General features: G+C 42.8%; 1 protein-coding gene across 1 annotated transcript in view; it reads left to right on the forward strand.

Annotated features, from left to right (window-relative positions):
* The window catches only part of QTRT2 (queuine tRNA-ribosyltransferase accessory subunit 2), an 837,401-nt gene that overhangs the window by 389,309 nt on the left and 427,749 nt on the right, over positions 1–20,343 (forward strand). The window lies entirely within an intron of this gene.

Here is a 20,343-nt window from a genome sequence, read left to right on the forward strand (position 1 = left end):
TATCTTTGTATTAGGGACAGAGTGCAGTAAACTGAAAGGTTCTGGGATTTAAATTATTTAATTATTATTAGTTTATAGAATGTCACTGAAGAGAAGAGGTCAGAGTTTCCCCAATATTTTTGGGGAAGTGCATCTTCTTACTCATACAAGCAAATTGAAAAAAGGAGGCAGGCAAAGAAAAATCTGTTTTGTCTTGGACATGCCAGTATCTTCCAAGTGACATGTCAAAGAAGCTACCTTTCTGCATGTCATGTTAATCTTCTCTCTAAAACTGCAATTACATTAGATTTCATGCAGAAAAAAATCAAAATAACAGGTAGCTTTGCATGTACGCTGATATAGTTCCGTAGAGATGTTAACAACTTTATGTTAAGAATATGTATCTTTTATCACTGCCTGTTGAAGGGTAGTTTATATCCACCTGGCAGATTACCATGAAAATAATACCTCATGCTTTAATAATCAAGCAATGAGAATGGTTAAATTTCACAGCAAACCATAGCACAAAAAGCACTACCAAATGAGGCTAATATATCGACACCCTTTTACCATCTTTAGAGTCTTCAATATCATTTTTTCTAAATCATAAAGTGGAGCAACAACTTCTGACATTACTCGGACTCAGTATAACATATGCATACACCATAAAAGCCCTCAAGAATAACATTATGTTCAAACGTAATTCACCTTAATTTTTACATTTTTTTCTTTTTTCTCTTTTCTTTCCTTTTTTGGGGGGAGGGAGGGGGTATGTAAAATAGGTTTTAGGTGGTTTTGCACCTTTATGAAGCTTAGCCCCAGAAACTGTAAAAATTATCATCTCTTTCTCTAAATAGGTACAGTCACACCCCATATCTAAAGTGTTTTGATATTAAATAACTTCATACTAATAGATTATTAAATAACTTCATACTAATAGATATCTTCAAAAAATTGCTTTCAATTAGCCCAGTCAAAGTAGAAACTGAATTCTATTATAACTGCTGAAGATCATGCATTGTTTCGTGACTGTGCTTTGAAGAAAATTAACTTGGATTGCACAAAATACAAAGTGTAATTTCCAGCAAAACACCAGACAATTTTGTACTGTCAGAATTCCACAGGGACAGGAGAAATCCTTTCACAAAAGTAACAAGCCCTTTATTTTAAGTAGAAGCTGTTTTAAGCTAGAAATCTGAAGAAAGACAGCAGCTGGAACACTTGTGAATAGCTCCTGCACAGTCCTGCACGAATCCCTTTTGAGATCATTTTCTGTGAAACAAGGAGCAGCCTTCTTCTTTTAAACTGTTGTGCCTCTACAAAACTTGCATAATACATAAAATGCCTTCAAATAAGACTATGTGATGCTGTAAACTGCCCCTCCCAGATGCTGCTTTAGCATGTGGGCCTCTAATCAAACCTGGGATATCTGAGGCATAGTCATAGACGCACCTTCAAGATGACCTACTGCATTTTTTTTCTACAAAAAAATGAAAATTGTCTGTACCAATCTAAGTTGCTCCTAAATAAAAAGAAAACTAAGCTAATGGTACTTTCACCTTCAGCCGAGCAATGAAATATCAGTTTATTGTACTAGAATTGAGCTAGTACAAAACGCCAGTTTTTTTAGGTACAATAATTGACAACATATTAACTTTCAATCAGCATATCTAGTATGCTATTCAAAAAAAAAAAAAAACTAGGACGTCTTTATAAAGTCAAATGGCTTCTGTCAGACCATGTACATAAGACCATAGTTCAAACACATCTACTTCCTATTCTCTTGTATGCCTTGTCAATTTTGACTAACCTGGTCCTAACTAAACTTGGTGGGGGGGGGGGTGTAGATGGAAAAATTAAATTGTAACGATTAGGCAAATCATGGGTAGGGGAAAGGTACAATGTCATACTTTGGACTTTGTATTCAGTCTATTACTGTCCTGTTTGAATAATTCAGTAATTCTTCCTTCAAGACTAACCCCTAATCCAACAGTACTTTTCCCATAGACTTTGTATTAAGTATATCCCTTTAAGGCTGCTTTCCTCAAAGTGAAGCACAGCTGCCCTTTTGCTTTGGACTCTGTAGAAAAGCAGGATGGTAAACCAAATTAAAAATGAAACCCAGCACTTTATTAAATTGATAGTTATTATATTAAGAATGTTAAGTTCTCAGGATGAAAGTGGTCAACATTCTTTATTAATATATTGACAAACACACCCTTGATTTTTCTTTACAAAAGTAGGGCAAGCTGGTGGGGCAACTATTAAAGAGGTACAAAGCAAGTATAGTTCTGTACTCTACCTGTTTTGTACCTCTGCAATGTATGAAGAGTACTGTTGTCTTGCAAAATTGCTTCTTTCAAGTTAATCATTGCTCAAGTTAATTTGAAGGATCGCACTGCAGACTGTGCTCAGTGCTTTACACATAACTCTGTTGATATCTATGCCCCCCCCCCCCCCAATCGCAAAACAAAACACCAATGTAAAAATAAAGAAAAATGAAACTTTTTTTTTTTTTTTTTTTATGTAAGTGAAGAGGTGCTGCTGGCTGGTCTGAAACTAACACAAACTGTTGCTGCCAGGGTGCCTTGGCCATATCAATCCCCAGATTACAATAATCTGACAGATCGACTTCACTTGCTTATGTGCACCACAGCCTTCTTGCCAATGTAAATCTCTTGAAATGTCAGAGATGATTGTTATTGTCACTCCACCATAAAATGGTGCCTGACCATGTTGTACTGCTGCTTTTATTCACATCTCACTCACGAGGTGTGGGATTCTTGGCTTTGGTCTCTGCACTGCTGATTAGTTATCAGCTTGCAGTTACTAAGCAGAGGTTAGCCAGTTGGCTGCAAGTAAGGCAGGAGCAACACAGATTGCATGAAATTCTAGATTTGTAAAGTAAGAACTAGACAAAGGGCTTTATTTCTGGACAGTCTGTATAAAAAAAACAATCTAGCAACTGTAGTCCTTGACAAAATCCACCATATCAACCAATGTACAAAGTACATTTAAAATCCCTTACATAGAAAACAATCTTCTTGGTTCTTTTTACTTCAACTAGTAAAGTTTTACAGCTCCACGCTGTTATGTACTCTGAACCCTATGCCACATTTGATAAGGCTAAAGTGGATCTGTTTATTACTTTTTCATGTCAAATATTGCTTTGTACTAAACAATTATACATCCTGTCCTTCTCTCCTCACCCTTGATGATTCAGGGAAATAACATTTTTTCGTAACTTAGATTCCAGAAGATGGACCCATTTGGAATATACTTTCAGAACTAAGTAAATCTGAAAATCCATTCAGCTGTCTTGTTTCTTCTGCAGCTAACAGACTGGGTCATCAGTGGGCAGCAAACTGTCACTAACTAGATAACATCTTTAATCATACCAGGATTCACTGTGGACAACTAACCTCTCCTAGAAATAATCAAGGTACATCCACTAGAACAGCAGTGAAGATGCCCACTGACTGCTTCCCTTTTCAGGAGTGCTATGCATATTTAATTAGCCCAAGGCCTCAAAGCAGATTCAGGGCACATTCGAGAAACTGTGTATCTCAGCTTCCTGGGAATGCTGTGGCATGAGAGGGACTGTATCTCTCAGCTTGCTGCGAATGCCATGACATTCCACAAGATGAGCTAACAGCTGTCGCTGGGATAGGGAAGTCTGGTCTACCCTTATAGTGCTACCAATGCAGCTTTTAGGAGAACAAACAGTCTTGATGATAATGATGATAGAAACAAAGGAATGAAGCACAAGGGGAAATGTCAGGCGGAGGTAAAGAAATAAAAAAATGTCTGAACCAATTTATGAAATGGGATACAAACCAGAGGAAATCCATTAGAAAGAGGATATAGAACAGTTCAGCATAGAAAAAACTACTGCTGCTAGGAAAATGCATTCTGTCATGGCAATGTGGAACCATTCCTCCACTGATGGAGATGTCGGAGTGTTCATTTACTAAAAGGAACGCAGTAGTTTGTTTGTTACTTTCTGCTGCTGTGATCATTCTAAATTCCTTTAGAGGAATGGAAAAACTCGGAAAAAGAGAGTTCCAGATTTTCTTATATGCTTAATTTTATATAAAATAGTTATGAACATTACCCTTTATTGTTCTTAGCCAGCTGTCTGTCTGCACACACCAATGTAGATGTGGACTACAGAGTGATTACCAGTGCTTTGACAAAGAATATTTAAACTGGTTCAGGTGGTTGTTACTCTAGATTATTGAATGTTTTTGGACAAAGGTACCTATTGTCACCATTTTTGGATGGTTTTACTGTCTTCCTGTTCTAGTGACATTGGTTCTGATGACCAGATGTTAGTCTGTTCAGTCCCACTCTCTCCTCCTCTTCCCTGCATAAGATGTTACTTTTGTTGGAGGCGTTCTGTTTAATGAGGGATTTCTGTCACTGAAGTGTGAAAGATGCTTCTGCTCCTAAAAATATATTGTAAATCAAAGAAGATGGAATAGCTTCAGTACATGATAGTAACCAACTGCTAGACTAATTTCAGAAACTTTCTTTGGCTACTAGCAAAACCCTGTGTTACAGTCTCCTTCGCAAATGAAGAAAGATAGTTTTGACAAAGTTGCTATGGACAGGCAGGATTTATTATAAAATGCAAACATTTATCCAGGAGTTATTTCTCTGCCTTCCCTTCTGTACCAGAAAAACATTCTTCCATTGCAGCCAAAGAAGGAACCCAGTATAGTGGACAGGTTTGTTAAAAGGGTGTTTACAGCCTCTGAAATTACTTCAGAGTCTTAATTACCTGACAAGGCTCTGCACCAAAGCTCCACTATGAACCAGTGCAGAGCACCTATACCATCATCCAGACACAAATGTATATTAAAAAAATTGTTAAAATGACCTGTAGTGCTTCACAACACGCATGATAAAATATACTTGCAATATGGTGGTTGCCATCCAAAGATCAACTATAACAGCATTAACCATCAGAAGACATACTTGACTTTATACTTACCATTCTGGTACAATATTTCAGAAACATAGATTTTGATAGAAAAATATCACCTGACTTACTTAAAATGCTTGTTTTTTTATTTTATAGTAGTAAGTTCATAGGTAGCATCATTCAGCTTATGGCCTGTTGCCCCTCAAGGAGCTTGATTGTGATTGTTGTCTGCGTTTCTTAGCATCCATATATGTTTCAAGTGGATTTTTGAAACAAGTTAGTAAACCATATTCTTAAAGCTTTGAGAAGTCTTTTCCAAGTTCTTTGTGAGTTATGGTATAATGTATATATCGTTTTCTAGTCATTATTTATTTAGGCTCATAGGTTGGTACTAGGCTATCGGCCCTAGGGCCTATACAAGCCTAGCCATAACAATTCCCTGGCTATTTCTTCCCACGATATTTACTTCCCTGGACCCCTGTCTAGCAGGGCGACTGAACGTGATCCCCAGGGTAAATTTCCTATCTCCCATCCAGTCGTCAAGGTTCCTTTTGAAGAGGGCCAAGGTGGCGCTCTGCTTGACATGTATGGGCAGTCTATTCCAGAGTATGGGAAGTCTCTGGGTCAGGAACCTATCCCTCCAGCATGTTTTATTCATTGTGATGACAAGGTTTAGATCCCTGGAGCATGTGGCTTAGATGGATTGAAATTTCTTTAAGTGTAGTATGTCCAACAGCTCTGGGTTTGACATGGCCTTGTATGTTAAGCACAGTTTGCCTCTGAGTAGATGATATGCGACAGAGTATAGCTGGAGTTTTTTTAGTCGGTAAGCATAGGGCATCTGCTTTAGGCCTGTGATTCTTTTAGTGAGGTGTTTCTGTGACCTTTTCAGTTGTTAAAGATGTTTTGTGAGGTACATACTAAATGGGGCATTGTACTTTATGATGGGTCTAATGAGGGACAAGTACAGTGGGACAATGACCTCCTTTTTTCTGGATGAAAAGCCCTTAGTGATGAGGTGTGCCACATAGAAGGATTTCCTGACTGTTGTGGCGATGTGGTTATCGAAGGTGAGACCACTGTCCACCTGTGTTTCTAAGTCATCACACTTTCGGTGTTTAGTCTATTGCCACATGGTAATTCATGGCCACATGGTTTTTCCCAAAGGGGATAACTGTACACTTCATGACATTGAGCTTGAGCCCATGTCTCTGGCACCAAGCATCAGTTTCTCTAAGGCCCTTTTGTAGAATATCCACCTCATTTGGGGATTCAATAATGGCTCCAAGTTTGCGGTCATCTGCAAACTTTGTTAGCCAGAGTCACTCAGTGTTGGCCTGTAATTCAGAGAAGTAGATGCCAAACAAGAGCAGTCCCAGGACTGAACCCTGAGGTACTCCACTTGTCATTTGTCTGGAGCTGGATTTGGAGTCGGCTACTTTTACAGTGTGGGTTCTGTCATTAAGCCAGTTGGCAACCCATCGAGTGACGTAGGGATTAATGCCCAGCTTAGTAAGTTTATATATAATTTCAGAGGGGGGGGGGTGGTGTCGAAGGCCTTGGCGAGGTCCAGATAGGCTGCGTGGACTGCACTACCCTTGTCCACAGCCCTGGAGACTGATTTGAAGAAGTCAGTCAGGTTCAGGAGACATGATCGACCCTTCACGAACCCAAACTGGGTGGGGTCCAGTGTTTGAAGGCTGACAATGTCTTTGTTTATAAGTTCCATGATAATATGTTCCATGGCCTTGCAGAACAGGCTCGTCAGACTGATGGGACGGTAGTTCCCAGGATCCAAGGTGGATCCCCCCTTCTGGAGTGGGATTACTGACACTTAGGTGAGGTGCCAGTTAATTTTGTAGTTCATGTAGTACACAGCCCGGGATGTCGTCTGGTCCCATGGATGCTGTATTCTTAGCTTTGGAGAGTGCGTTTTTACCTGTGTGGCCATGATTACTGGAATTTGGCAATTGTTCTGTGTTGAGATGGGCCCTTTAGGGGGTGAGAGGGGGGTGAAGTTGGCACTGACTTGATCTGCCAGGATATTGGCAATGTCCTCGGGATCAGTATATGTAATGCCATTCTGTTGTAGCTCAGAGCAGATCTGTGCATTGCCATTTAGATTCTTGACATAGCTATAGAATGCATTGTGGTTGTCTTTGGAATCTTTGGCAATTTTATTTTCGTAACTAGCTTTGGAGGATTTTATGAGGGATCTCAGCTTCTTACTGAGGCTGGTAAGGGAGTTTTTTGCATCCTGAGATTTTCCTCTTTCCTGCTACAGTTTCTTCCTTCTGTTGTATAGTTTGTTTATAACAGGAGACCACCAGATTGGCTTCCTTTTTTTGGAAGAGAGCGTCTTGATTCTGTTTGGGATGGCACGATTCATGTACGAGTGGATGTGCTCGTACAGTGATTTAATGTAGTATTCAGCAGTCGAACTTTCAGTTCCCGTCTGCATGGGTGTCATGAAGTTTGTCACTTCTGACTTGAGTAGCATGACGTTGACCTTGGAGAAGTTTTTTACAGATGTTTCCTTACTGTGGGGGTGGGAGTGGGATTTGCATGTCAAAGGTGATTAGCTTATGGTTAGACCTAACCAATGAGGGGATGAACACTGGTGTAGAGCATTGATTTCCCATGTTGGTAATGACCAGGTCCAGGATATTGGAGCCCCTGGTGGGACTATGGATTAGTCGATCCAGTGCGTTGGAATTTATGACTTCCAAGAACCGTTGGGCAAAGGTGTTGGTACACGAGTAGTATTCCCAGTTAATGGCAGGGTAGTTGAAATCACCCAGTATTAGGGTATTTGGTTGTATCTTAATATTTTCCAGTATGTTTAGAAAGGTGTAGTGAGAATCTTGGGGCATGGTGGGGGGATCTGTAGCAAGCTACAATTTGGATTGCAGTCTTACCTAGTGTTAGTTGCACCTGGAGAAATTTGGATGCATTGTGTTGGGCAACTAGCCTGGAAGTGTAAATATCCTTGGTGAATATAGACACTTCTCCACCTTTAGTGTTTCTGTCCTGGTTTGGTGGCCGAAAAGTGTGGTAAGAGTTTTGTAGCCTGGTATTGCAGGGGTGCTCTCTGGAGCCTTGAACCAGGTCTCAGTTACTGCACAGATATTGATGTTCTCCATTTTTAGGAGTGCCTCGAGAGAGTGCATTATGAGGTTTAGACGTCTAACATTGAGTAGCATTACCTTCAGATTTTGTATACTTGTACCTGTTACGGTGGTGGTTTTGTCCTTTGAGACTTGCCTAAAAAAGGCAGTATAGGGGTGGCAAGAGCCTTAGCCAGTAACCTGAATCCCAGGAGCAGCAGGTGCAGACCATCTCTGGCAAAGCATCGTGGTTTGTCGATCATGTCATCCCAGGCAGACAGATACTGGATCCCCTTTGAATGACACCAGAAGCTTAGCCAGTTGTTGAAGTCAATCATTTTGTCCTGTACTGTGGTATAATTCTGGGAGAAGGCAGGATGCTACTCAGGGCTAGGGTCATACCTGCCTGGGCCACATGATCCTATAGCTCTTCCATGTCTCTTTCCATGTAGTCCAAAGAAGTACATCTCAAGTCATTCACTCCAACATGGACAATGACAGAGTCGTATTTGTACTTGTTGTGGAGTGACTTGAGTGCATGCATTATGTGGGGGATCCTGGCACCCGACAGACAGCTGACTGTAATTTTCTCCTTGTTCAGCCTGGTGAATGGGACATCAGTGTGCCTGACTATAGAGTCACCTATGACTAAAGTGTTGGGTACGTTGTCTTGCCTTAGGGGCTGTTGTTGGGTGGCACACTGGTGTTGTGAGCTATGTGATACTTTGGTTGTGATTGGTGTTTGCGTTTCAGCTTCAGAGGTCCTTGTTGCTTGGGCAGGTTGATGTTAAGGGCCTCCGCATATGTGGGTTTAGTGTTGCTATGTGTGGGTGTTGGTAGTGAGGGTTTTGAAGGGATATGTGTTGCTTGAGGTGTAGTGCAGGTGTTAACCTTCTCCTCTTGATTGTCTAGCACAATCTTGGCTAGAGAGAGCTTTGCTTCCAGTTTGGCTATGTAAGTGCATCTCTCGCAGGTTGTAGTGTTGGGTGGTAGGGAGGGGAGGGTTGTCTGTGTACATGAGGCAATTGCTGCATTGCCCCAATATGCCCAGATTCACCAGGTGGACAGGAGAAATCACCGGAAGCTGATCCTTGGACATGCTTGGTTAGGTGCTTTTTATTTATTTATTTTTTTTGTAAAGTACAAGAGCGGTTTTCCCTTACCTTGGCAATGTACTTTGCAATTATAGGCTGTTTAGTGCCTACGATACATTTCTCCTTATTAAGAAGGAGAGTTGAGTGCGTGTATCAGTTTAAAGCTTCGTAGTGCTTTCCAGCAGGTTTTAGAGCAAGTGCAAGTCACAGGGACTCCAACCAGAAAGAGTCCGGAATCAGTGCACTCTGCTACTCTCACCAGGATCAGAATATAAGCACAGATTCCAAGCTGTCACCTATAAAGCAGTTATTAATCTTTCTGGTGATCAGCAGTCTCCAGACAATGTAACTGCACTCCTTCTGTCACCAGGAGAAAACAGAAGCACTAGCCCAAGATGACTACTGAGAAGCAGAATGTGGGCTCTCCAATAACTGGTGGTCTTACAATAGATGCTTAAAGGTAAGATGAAAAAAATGGTTTATCCTAAACACTGCAGTGTGCACTAGAGGAATTAGATGTGAAAGTAGGTAACTTAAGTTTTACATGTCTAAAAGGTTAAGTTTTAGTGGACAGTCACTATTTTCAAAACAGCAAAATAGATTGAAAGAGGTGGTCACGTTTGTATTCTGGTACTGTGGAATACAGTAAGATGGCCAAAAATGTAAATAGTTGAAGGGGAGTGATTTCACAAAATGGTAATTTTGTGCTTACTCACACAAGCCAGTAAAAGCAGAGAGGAAATGAGACATATGGTCAAATCAACATAAGGGGCAGACAACTAGAAGGACAGTGGTGTTTAAGAACACAACAGTAACTGGGTGGGAGGGTGGAAAAAATATTTCTGCCTGTCTCACAAGAGACAGAGCTGTGGTCTGTTTTCAAGTTTTAATATGCAGTTAAAAGCAGAATACAAGTAAAACACAAGGTAAAGAAAACAAATCACAGTATTCAAAATAGAAAAAGGCAATGAAGTAATACAAAATACAACAAATATAATTTGTGTAATACCCACTTTATTCGGCTCTTAGTTATGGGAGGAGGGTACAGTCTTTCACAGGACATACAGCTGCTGAAAGTTTTACCTTGGACTTATTTTTGGACTACAGGAAAAAACTGCAGTAGCAGGCTAAAACTTGTATAGACAGAAGTAGAGCTTGCTGACTCCTTACCAAAAACTTCTCAGCCAAATGAGAGAACTATGAAGTGTGAGGAAGCAACTACTACAGTTCTGTGACTTTTTTGTTAGTATTATTAATGTTAATTTTAGTAAAAGGTGGCCTCACTTAGAGTTAATTCTGCATGTTGTGTGCTTCTATACAGACTTTTCAACAAAACTGGTTAATGGATTATTGTTATGAAAGTAAGAGAAAAATCAACCATTATGACTGTGTGCCATTAAATATAGTGACAGTCCCTCTACTGTTTTTAAATTCATCTTTTCTAACCTTAGGTTTCTCCTTGTTAAGAATTGTTGGCCCTTTTCTCATTGAATTTCGTGCTTAGTTTTAAATCTGTGGAGTACTGCATTGTAATTAATGATGGGACATCTTAAAGAAATGCATGGGAATAATAACTTCCCTGTTTTGGCTTTGAGTCTGTTTGGGAGATCTCCATGGGTATTTCTGGCTGCTTTGGTCACGCTTTGCTCAAACTTGAGATTTTACCAACATCTCTAGGTCTGTAATATAGTACTCATTTTATAACATTTGTCCTTCTGTTTTGTATTCCATTTCAATGTGCTGTTTCTCAGATTTGACTATGCGTCATTTCATAATACTGAAAGGGTGACTACTTGTGTTGCACTGTGTTTGTGTTTTAACTAACTCTTCCTGTAGCACTTCTGCATCTGTAGGACACATTAACTCTAAGTTTGAAGTTATCTGCATGTTTAGTAAACCAGAGTTCATTCCACATTCTGGGATCAGAAAAAACATGGACCCAGTAGAGAGTACAGAAGAAGGTGTCCCACATACTGTTGGTTCCTTTCAAGTATTGTTTGTACCACTGAGTAATGTAACTATTTCCATCTATACTAGTGTACCCAATGTTAAGTTGTCAATCTCGCCTTCATTCTTGCTTGATGGGTTTGGAGCCGATCCTCGGCTCCGACTCGGCACTTGCTAAGCTCGAGAGTCACTTTTACCAGCTCGAGGCAGCCCCATATCCCATGATGCAAGGCGGTAAGTACTCAGATCTCGTTTGCCGCTTCGCTGATGAGGTCCTCCTTTTACCAGCTCCTGGTAAGTGAATTGTTACTTTACTATTTTAGCCCCTTTCTTCAAAAAACCTTAAAGTTATTAGTTTTAACTTAGTTTTAGTCCCTTTCTGACACAAAATTTCCCTATCTCCATATAACTTTCAGTCAGACTTTCACCCATCCCATCCCCCCCCCTTGTTAGGGTGTGTGTGTGTGTCTGTTATTGATATTTTTTGATATATTTAATTTAATTTCTTGGACTGGTGTTGTGTGTGTGTTTTATTCACCATGTCTAAGGAAAGGGTCTCAGGCTTTAAGAAGTGTGACTCGTGCTGTCAGAAGATGTCTCTGACAGACGGTCACACTTCTTGCCTTTACTGCCTGGGGCCTCTTCACCTGCAGGACTCCTGTGCTATATGTCATTCTTTTAGCCAGAGAGTCCTGCAGGAAAGAAGAAATAAATTGATTTTGAGGGGCCTTCTTAAGCCGGAGGGCTTTCCAGCTAAGTCGGCCCCATCTAAGACTTCTAAGTCTTCCAAGGCCCAGGCTTCTGTGTCCAAGCCTGTGGCCTCGGCTCCGACTCATTCAGAGTCGAGATCGGCTCTGGCTGGAGCCGATTCTGGGTTACCTAAACCTTCGGCACCGATGGCTATCGGTGCCGACTCTGGTTCGACCACTTCGGTGTCGGCTCCGATCGGTTCTGACCACCATGTGGCCCAGGCATCGGTGTCGGCTCCGACACCCTTACTTTTATGGCCGTATCGGCTCCGGCTGGAGCCGATGCATCGAAGCTACCTGTCGGTGCCGATAAGTTGTCGGCTCCGACAGTTTCTGTGGTTTCATTGGCTCCGATGGCTCCTTCGAGGAAGAGGTCTAGGTCCCCTTCCTTGGAGCCGATACTTTCGGCTCCGGCTTCGCCTCTCCTCTCGGAACAGAGCCATCGGAGCCGATCTTCAAGGTCATCCAAGCTTTCTGACCATGATTTGGAGAGAGTGGTCAGTAGATTACTAAAGTCACAGGCACTGGCCCAAATGCTACATAGTCCGTCTCAGCAGACGACTATTAGTCCACACCCCATTGTAGTTCCTCCTTCGACTCTACCCCAGAGTTTGGAGTTGGAGTCTTCGGGAATGGTTTCTGCTACGGCTGAGGGACAGATACCCCCTTCTGCTCCTTCAGCCTCTACTCTTATCTCCTCTTCGAGACCTTCCTTAGAGGGATTCGGTGGCCGGGCTTCCCTGGTCTCCTCCGAGGGGGTGAGTGGCATTGGATCCTTGTCCGAACCCACTCTTCCCCTTGGAGCCTCGGCCTTGGTGAGCTCGGCTCTGACATCTGCCTCGGAGCCTTCCTTTTTGGTGGGTCCTGGAGTTCCTAGTTCTTCGGAGCGGGTTCTCTCGGACCTCCCTGGGAGGGGAGCCTTCGAGGTGATGAAGAGTGTGCTGGCCACTGGTCTCAGCCAGCAGTCTGTTCCTTTAGCTCCTCCCTCTATGGTGCCTGTTGACATCTCTGCCACTTCTCTTGCTCCAGGACCCAGAGATCCTCCGCCTCAGGTTTCCCCACTGGGAATATCCCCCTCTTCCGAGGATTCTCCTGATTTGTCGGAAGATCCTCCGCGGAAGAGGACATGTAAGAGGAAACACGTAGACTCCCCCGAGTCTATCACTTCAGATACTGACTTAGATGAGTCAGTGGGATCCCCAAGATCCCCCTCTGAGGATGTCTCCTTCTCAGACATCCTAGAACTCCTTAGACAGAGGGGAAACTGGCCCACCAATAATCCCTCTGAGGATGAGTCAGTATACCTGGAGGCGTTTGGATCCCGGCCCTCCACCTCCTGGGTGTCTCCGCCTTTCGACCCCCTTATGCAGGTTATTGCTCGAAAGGCGTGGGCTGCTCCTGACTCTGTAGAGCCAGTCCCTAGGAGGTCTTCTAAATTTATTACTGCCCTGTCGGACAAGCAATTCCTTACAAAAGGTGTCCCCGCTGATGCCATGGTGGTGGCTGCCACCAAGAAGGAACTTGCAGATCCTTCCGTACCTGTCCATCCTCCTAATAAGGACTCTAGGACCATGGATAGATATGGTAAGCGGATGTTTTCTTCAGCGACCTTTGCTATGCGTTAAGCTGAACTACCTATGTCACTTCACCAGACTCCAAAGGGATATCCTTAAGGAGCTAGGTGAAGTTGTGCAGGATCCTACAGCTGCAGGGGCTCAGGAAAAAATTGCTTCGCAGCTAGGAACCCTTAACTCCATTGCAAACGCCTCCATGCGGCTGATATCATATGCTGCTGATGGAGCGAGTAGGGACGCAGGTACAGGTGTGGCTCTTAGACGCCAAGCCTGGATGCGGCTATGTAATTTTGCAGATCCCTTTAAGGCGTCCTTCACAAACTCTCCCTTTGATGGGTCAGCTTTGTTTGGCCCTCAAGTGAAGGAAACGTTGACCAGGTGTGAGCAGGACGGCAAAACTCTTTCTGCCGTAGGAGTCCGTTTTTCCACCCCTTCTAGACCTTATCCCAAAGGACAGAAGGGAGGCAAAATGTGGTTCTGCAAATCCCAAGGAGTCACGCCGGATTCACGTGGTCAGTTTACCCCTAGAGGCAGAGGGGGTAACAACAACAGATGCCGCTCTAGAGGCAGAGGGGGTCCACAAAACCAGGGAAACAGAGAGTCTCTCTCTGACAAGCCCTTTCAACATCCCTGAGATGTTGCCCGGCTGTCCCTCCTTGGAGGCAGTCGGGGGAAGACTATCGCTGTACCCAGAAGCCTGGCGTTCTCTCACTCAAGACAGATGGGTACAGTCGATCATATCCGAGGGTTACAAAATTCCTTTCGAGGAAAGTCCTTTCTATCCCTCAAATTCCCTTCCAGATGCACCACCCGGTCTAAGGGAAATTGCAGAGTTAGAAGTCTTAAGACTACTGCAAAAAAGAGCCATTCAGCCCGTTACAACAGACCATTCAGAGCCCGGAATCTACTCAAGGTTCTTTTTGGTCCCCCAAAAGACGGGAGACTGGAGACCAATATTGGATCTCAGCAGACTCAACAAGTCTGTGAGGAAGACAAGATTCCGAATGGTCACTCTTCAGTCGATTCTGCCCTTCTTGCAGAAGGACAACTGGATGTGCTCAATAGATCTTCAGGATGCGTACTATCACATAAAAATTCACAGACGCTCCAGGAGATTTCTCCGCTTTCGGCTGGGGTCCAGTCATTTCTAGTTCAGAGCCCTGCCCTTTGGTCTCACCACAGCCCCCAGAGTGTTCACCAAATGCATGGCAGTGGTCACGGCTCACCTGAGACGTCAAGGATTCCAGGTGTTTCCGTATCTCGACGACTGGCTCCTTTTAGCCACCACCAGGCATCAGCTTGTTCAAGCCAGGGATTACACAATAAATCTTTGTTCTCATTTGGGCATCTCGATCAACTTTGAAAAGTCATCCTTATTACCCTGCCAGTCTATTACTTTCATAGGCGCAAACTTAAACACTGTTCGGATGTCAGCTACCCTTACAGACCAAAGAGTTTCAGACATTCAAAGTCATGTCAGGATCATTCTAGCCAACAAGAAAGTACAGGCCAGAATGGTTCTAAAGGTATTAGGCCTCATGGCTGCGGCCATTACTCTTCTTCCCCTGGCTCGCTTCTACATGCGCCTTCTTCAGTGGATGTTGTTCACTCAGTGGTCTTACCAACAACTTCGAATGCGTTACCAAATTCTGGTGACACAGATTTGCAAAAATCATCTTGCTTGGTGGATCACTTCTCCCCAGATTCACCAAGGCAGACACTTTGTACCCCCATCCCCAGTAGCTACTGTCACCACGGATGCCTCCCTGATCGGGTGGGGGGGTCATTATCAGGGCAGGATGGTTCATAGGACGTGGCAACCATTCGAGTACCACCTGCACATAAATGTCCTAGAGATGAGAGCAGTGCTTTTAACGTTGCAAGCCCTCAACGACTTTCTTCCTGTAGGGACAATTGCAGTCCACACAGACAACATGTCTGTAGTTTGGTATATCAACAAACATGGCGGAACCAAGTCCTACCCCTTGTGTCGAGAAGCGCTCAGACTTTGGCAATGGGCGAGCTCCTCTCATCGGTTTCTGGTAGCAACGCACATCCCTGGGAAAACCAACATTTTAGCGGACAGATTGAGCAGAGCTATTCTCATGCCTCACGAGTGGTCTCTCAAGCAATCTATAGTGGAAGAGATTTTTCTGGAATGGGGTCGCCCATGTTGCGATCTTTTTGCTACTCCCCAAAACAGCAAATGCCCAGACTTCTTCTCTCTCTGTCAGCCATCCCCCCAGAGATGCTCTGACCCAGGATTGGCCCCAGGGACTTCTTTATGCCTTTCCTCCTTTTCCCCTGATCTCTCAAGTTATCCAGAAAGCAACCGTTTTGAGAGCCAAAATGATTCTCATTGCTCCTTATTGGCCTCGACAAATTTGGTTTCCGTTCCTCCATCGTCACCTTTTGGTGCAGCCGTGGCATCTGGACCCAGTGCCAGATCTTCTGATTCACCAATCCGGTCAGCTGCACCGGTCTATCCCTTCTCTCAACCTCACAGCATGGTTGCTCCACTTCCTTCCTTAGCCAGGCTTCCTTTGATCTCTAACCCTGTTAGAGACATCATAGTAGCTTCATTAAAATCCTCTACCAGGAGGATTTACACAAGCAAATGGAAATGTTTCTCTTATTGGGCTAAAGCCAAGAATATTGATCCCTTCACTGCCCCAGTTCAGGCAGTTTTGGACTTCTTAGCGGAGATTTTTCATGCAGGCTCCTCTTCTTCCACAGTTAGAGTTCAGTTGGCTGCTATCTCGAACTTTCATGTCGGGATCGCAGATCACAATATTATGTCCCATAGGCTTTGTAGAGCCTTCTTGAAAGGAATTTTCCTCCTGAAGCCTCCAATCAGGAATCCTCCTCCTCAATGGGATCTAAATTTAGTGCTGACATCCTTGATTCTTCCCCCCCCCCCTTCGAGCCAGCTGTTTCTTGCTCCCTAAAATTTCTTTCTTGGAAAACCTTATTCCTAGTAGCTATTACATCGGCCAGGAGGGTGTCTGAACTTCATGCTCTATCGGTTCGACCCCCCTATTTGGTCTTTCACAAAGACAGAGTATCATTGAGAACTAATCCGACCTTTTTGCCTAAGATCGCCTCAAAGACTAATTTGAATCAATCCATTGATCTCCCTGTATTTTTTCCAAACTATTCAAACAGATCGGAACAAAAACTACATTATCTTGATGTCCACCGCCAACTCAGATATTATTTGGACAGAACTAAACAATTTAGGAAGTCCGATCAACTCTTTGTTTCCTATGCTGATAACAAGAAAGGCCTTCCTGTCTCTAAAGTGACCTTATCTAGATGGCTTTCTTCTGTCATCTCTGAAATTTATCGGCTCAGGGAAAACAGCTGTGCTCAAAACCTAAAGCACATTCAACTAGAAGCTTAGCTACTTCTACAGCCTTTCAAACTAGACTTCCTTTAGACACTGTTTGTGCAGCGGCCACTTGGGCCACTCCTCATACTTTTGTTTCCCATTACAAATTGGACTTGGCCTCCAGGGACAGAGCCAGTTTTGGCTCTACAGTCCTCAAGAGTCTGTTCCATTGAGCCACCCAGGATAGAGGTGCTAGGGACGCGGTCCCATCAAGCAAGAATGAAGGTGAGATTGACAACTTAACATTGAGAAGTTATGTACCTACCATAACGTTCCATGTTAGTTGTCTTCTCGCCTTCTTTCTTGCGACCCTCCCTCCTTCCCCCAGGCCTGGACAGACCTTTTTCTACAAGGAATTATTATGCTGAAGACCATTCAGAGCTGGTCCTTCTTCCATCCTGTAGGCTTTCTTTCTTCCTTTGGGAAGTGTTTATGCTTGGTGCTATTGCCCTTTGTCATCAAACGAGATCTGGGTACTTACCGCCTTGCATCATGGGATATGGGGCTGCCTCGAGCTGGTAAAAGTGACTCTCGAGCTTAGCAAGTGCCGAGTCGGAGCCGAGGATCGGCTCCGAACCCATCAAGCAAGAAAGAAGGCGAGAGAAGACAACTAACATGGAACGTTATGGTAGGTACATAACTTCTCATTTCCATCTATATAAAGCTTATCCACTAAGTAATCTACCCATTTCCACGTATACTAAGCTTCCTCACCGAGTAATCTGCAAGGATATGGTGATGACTGACCATAATTTCTTTGTCTTACTATATCCAAAATGTGGAAAATGGTGTTCACTGTTGTAAGGATTTGACTCTACAGAAATGTATGCCTTCATGTCCCTTTTGGGGGGTTTAAGGGGGTGGGATTTTATTTGTTGGGCAGTGTGGCACAGCTCATATAGCTTTCTTGTTTCAGAATGCTTAAGATGTGCATGTTCCTTTATTTCAGAAAACTGACAGTGGAGACTGGACACATCCAACTGTTCTAGTAGGACTGTTTACATTGTAGGGACTGGGTAGCTCTCACTGGCTCTGTAATGGGATTTGGGTGACATGAGTCTCTACAGAGGGATGGGTAGTGAGTGATTATTGTATTTCAAAATACTGCCTTGTGGTTTGTAGAAAAATATGACATTGGGAGACTAGCTCCTGCATTGTTTCCTTGTGGACTGTTTGAGCTGTCTGTGTATTTTCCATTATCATTCTACAAGGATCTGGGCTTTGGCTGGGTGGGCAAGTGAAACTAGGATATGTGGAAAGTATTTTTTATTATAATTACAGAAAAGCTTGTATTTTACAAAAATAATGATCCGTCGGCATCTGCTGCCCTATATCTTCACCTTGAAAAAATTGTCCATCCCATGATTATTTACTAAAGGAGTGGATTTGTGTCTGTGTGTGTCTGTGTGTGTCTGTGTGTGTGTGTGTGTGTGTGTGTGTGTGTGTGTGTGTGTTATGGTGGACATACACTGTGACTAGGAAGCAGGATTTCTTCAAGGGATCATTTTTAAAGTACTGTTTCACTGCAGCCCAGTTAGACTGCCTTCAGATTTGTGCCTATAGACCAGTGCTCACTGTTTAACAGGCTATTGTAAAACTGCTGATTAATTTTAGCACTGTTTCTGTAATTTGAATGAAAGGAACATTTCTTCTCAATGATAATTTCAGTTTGACTTCCAAGATGGCTGCATACTGATCAAGAAGTTGATTAGAGATTCCCCCCAATGTGAAAATTGAACATCAGAAAAAAGCAAGTAAAAGTTATTAGTTAGAGGGCAATTCAGTTACTGACTAGTAATTACACTGACTGGATGCCAGCAAATAAGACATTTGGAGAAAGTTAAAAGAAAATCAACAAGAAAAGGACAGACAGTCTGATTGGGAAACATTTTGCAACTGTTCAGCAAACAGCAGCTTATGTTTCAGCTTTGGCACAGAAGACATTTTCCAGTAATTTAGAAGAAAAATTAATCATATGCATTCAGAGATGTTTAACGTAAGTGAAATACTGATAGAATATATAAAGTCAAGTAAAACAAGGCTGAAAAAATAGAAGAAGCTTTAACTAGATATTCAGCTGAACTGATAAAGCTACAAAACTCAGAGACTGAAATGAAGAAACAGCTAGCTGAGCATAAGGCTTCACCAAAAGAGCTTTTTCAAAAAATAATGGCATTGCAAGGTGAAGCACACTGAAAAAAAACTGATTTTCTGCTGTACGAGAAACTGAAAGTATCATTATCATCATCAACCTCTTTTTTCCCATTTTCTGTATGGGGTTTGAGGTGTTGTATCAGCTTTTGCCATCTCTCTCTCTTCAGTGCCACTCTCCTGTCTTCTTCGACACTAATGCCTGACTGTTGCAGAACTTCTCTCACTCAATCCATCCACCTCTTTGCTCTTGCCTTCTTCCTGTCCGTCCATATCTTCACCAGATTGTCTTCTGCTTTTTTGCAGGTATGCTTGAACAACGATACTTTGTTCTCTACTTTAGCCTCTGCTGTTATGTCCTCACTTCTTCATCTGTCCCACAATGTGCATCCTACCACCCATCTCAGACACTTAATCTCCATTGCCTCTAGCTTCAACTGCTCTGCCTTTGCTGCCCAAGTATCTGTATGATACAGTAGTACTGGTCACACCACTGTTTTGTACACCTTACTTTTTACCTTTCTTGGCATTCTTCTGACATGTATTATACCTGACCTACTCATTCAGACATCACTTCTCCTCAACTGGCCACATATTTCAAGCTATTAACCTGTTCAGCTGTTTTCCCTTGTGTCTCAATTCTCAGCTTCTTCCGATTTCCTCCGTTTGCTGAAATTACAGCTGTCTTATCTGTACTTTGTTTCATCCCATCTGATTACAGTTTTGCATTCCATTCCCTTCCCCTAACCTTTGTTGAAGTATTTAATCAGAGTCTGCCTCTAATGCCACATCATTGGGATACAGCAACTTTGTTCATCTTTTCCATCTGGTCTGTTTGCTAATGTAGTCCATCACCAGTATAAAAAGCAGTAGGCCCAGAGCTGAACCCTGATGCATACTCACTCCCATTGGGAAGGCCTGTGTGAGAGTGAGCACTTTTTTACTTGAGTCATTGGGTCCTTGAAGATAGCTTGCAATAATTCTACCAGTGTTTCTAGGACTTTTGAATTACAGCAGGACTGCCCAAATCAGCTTTCTTTGGACCTCCTCATAGGCCTTCTCCAAGTGTAGGAACTTGTGTGTTGGACTCTTTCCTTAACTCCAGCTTCTTCTCGGCTCTCTCTCTCAAGTAGGTATCTGGAAGAAATGCACTGTATTAATTTTATGAAATCACAAATAAGTGTTCCACATCAAGATTTGTTAATTGAAAGGGCACATTGTCTGCATGCTCCAACTCTGACCACTAGAAAGTGGCCAAGACCAATATTAATAAAGGTACAGTTAGTTGCTTTTGATAAAATTGTGTCAGAAGGGAAAGGTATTAAAAACTGGAGGCAACAGAGCATTTCTGGAAAATAATAATTCACTATACACCAAACAGAAGAAAAGCAAGTTTGTTCCAGCAGTCAGAGAATGACAAGATA

This window comes from Protopterus annectens, chromosome 5.part1 (assembly GCF_019279795.1).
Source record: "Protopterus annectens isolate FY-2018-M chromosome 5.part1, PAN1.0, whole genome shotgun sequence".
NCBI classification, from domain to species: domain Eukaryota; kingdom Metazoa; phylum Chordata; order Ceratodontiformes; family Protopteridae; genus Protopterus; species Protopterus annectens.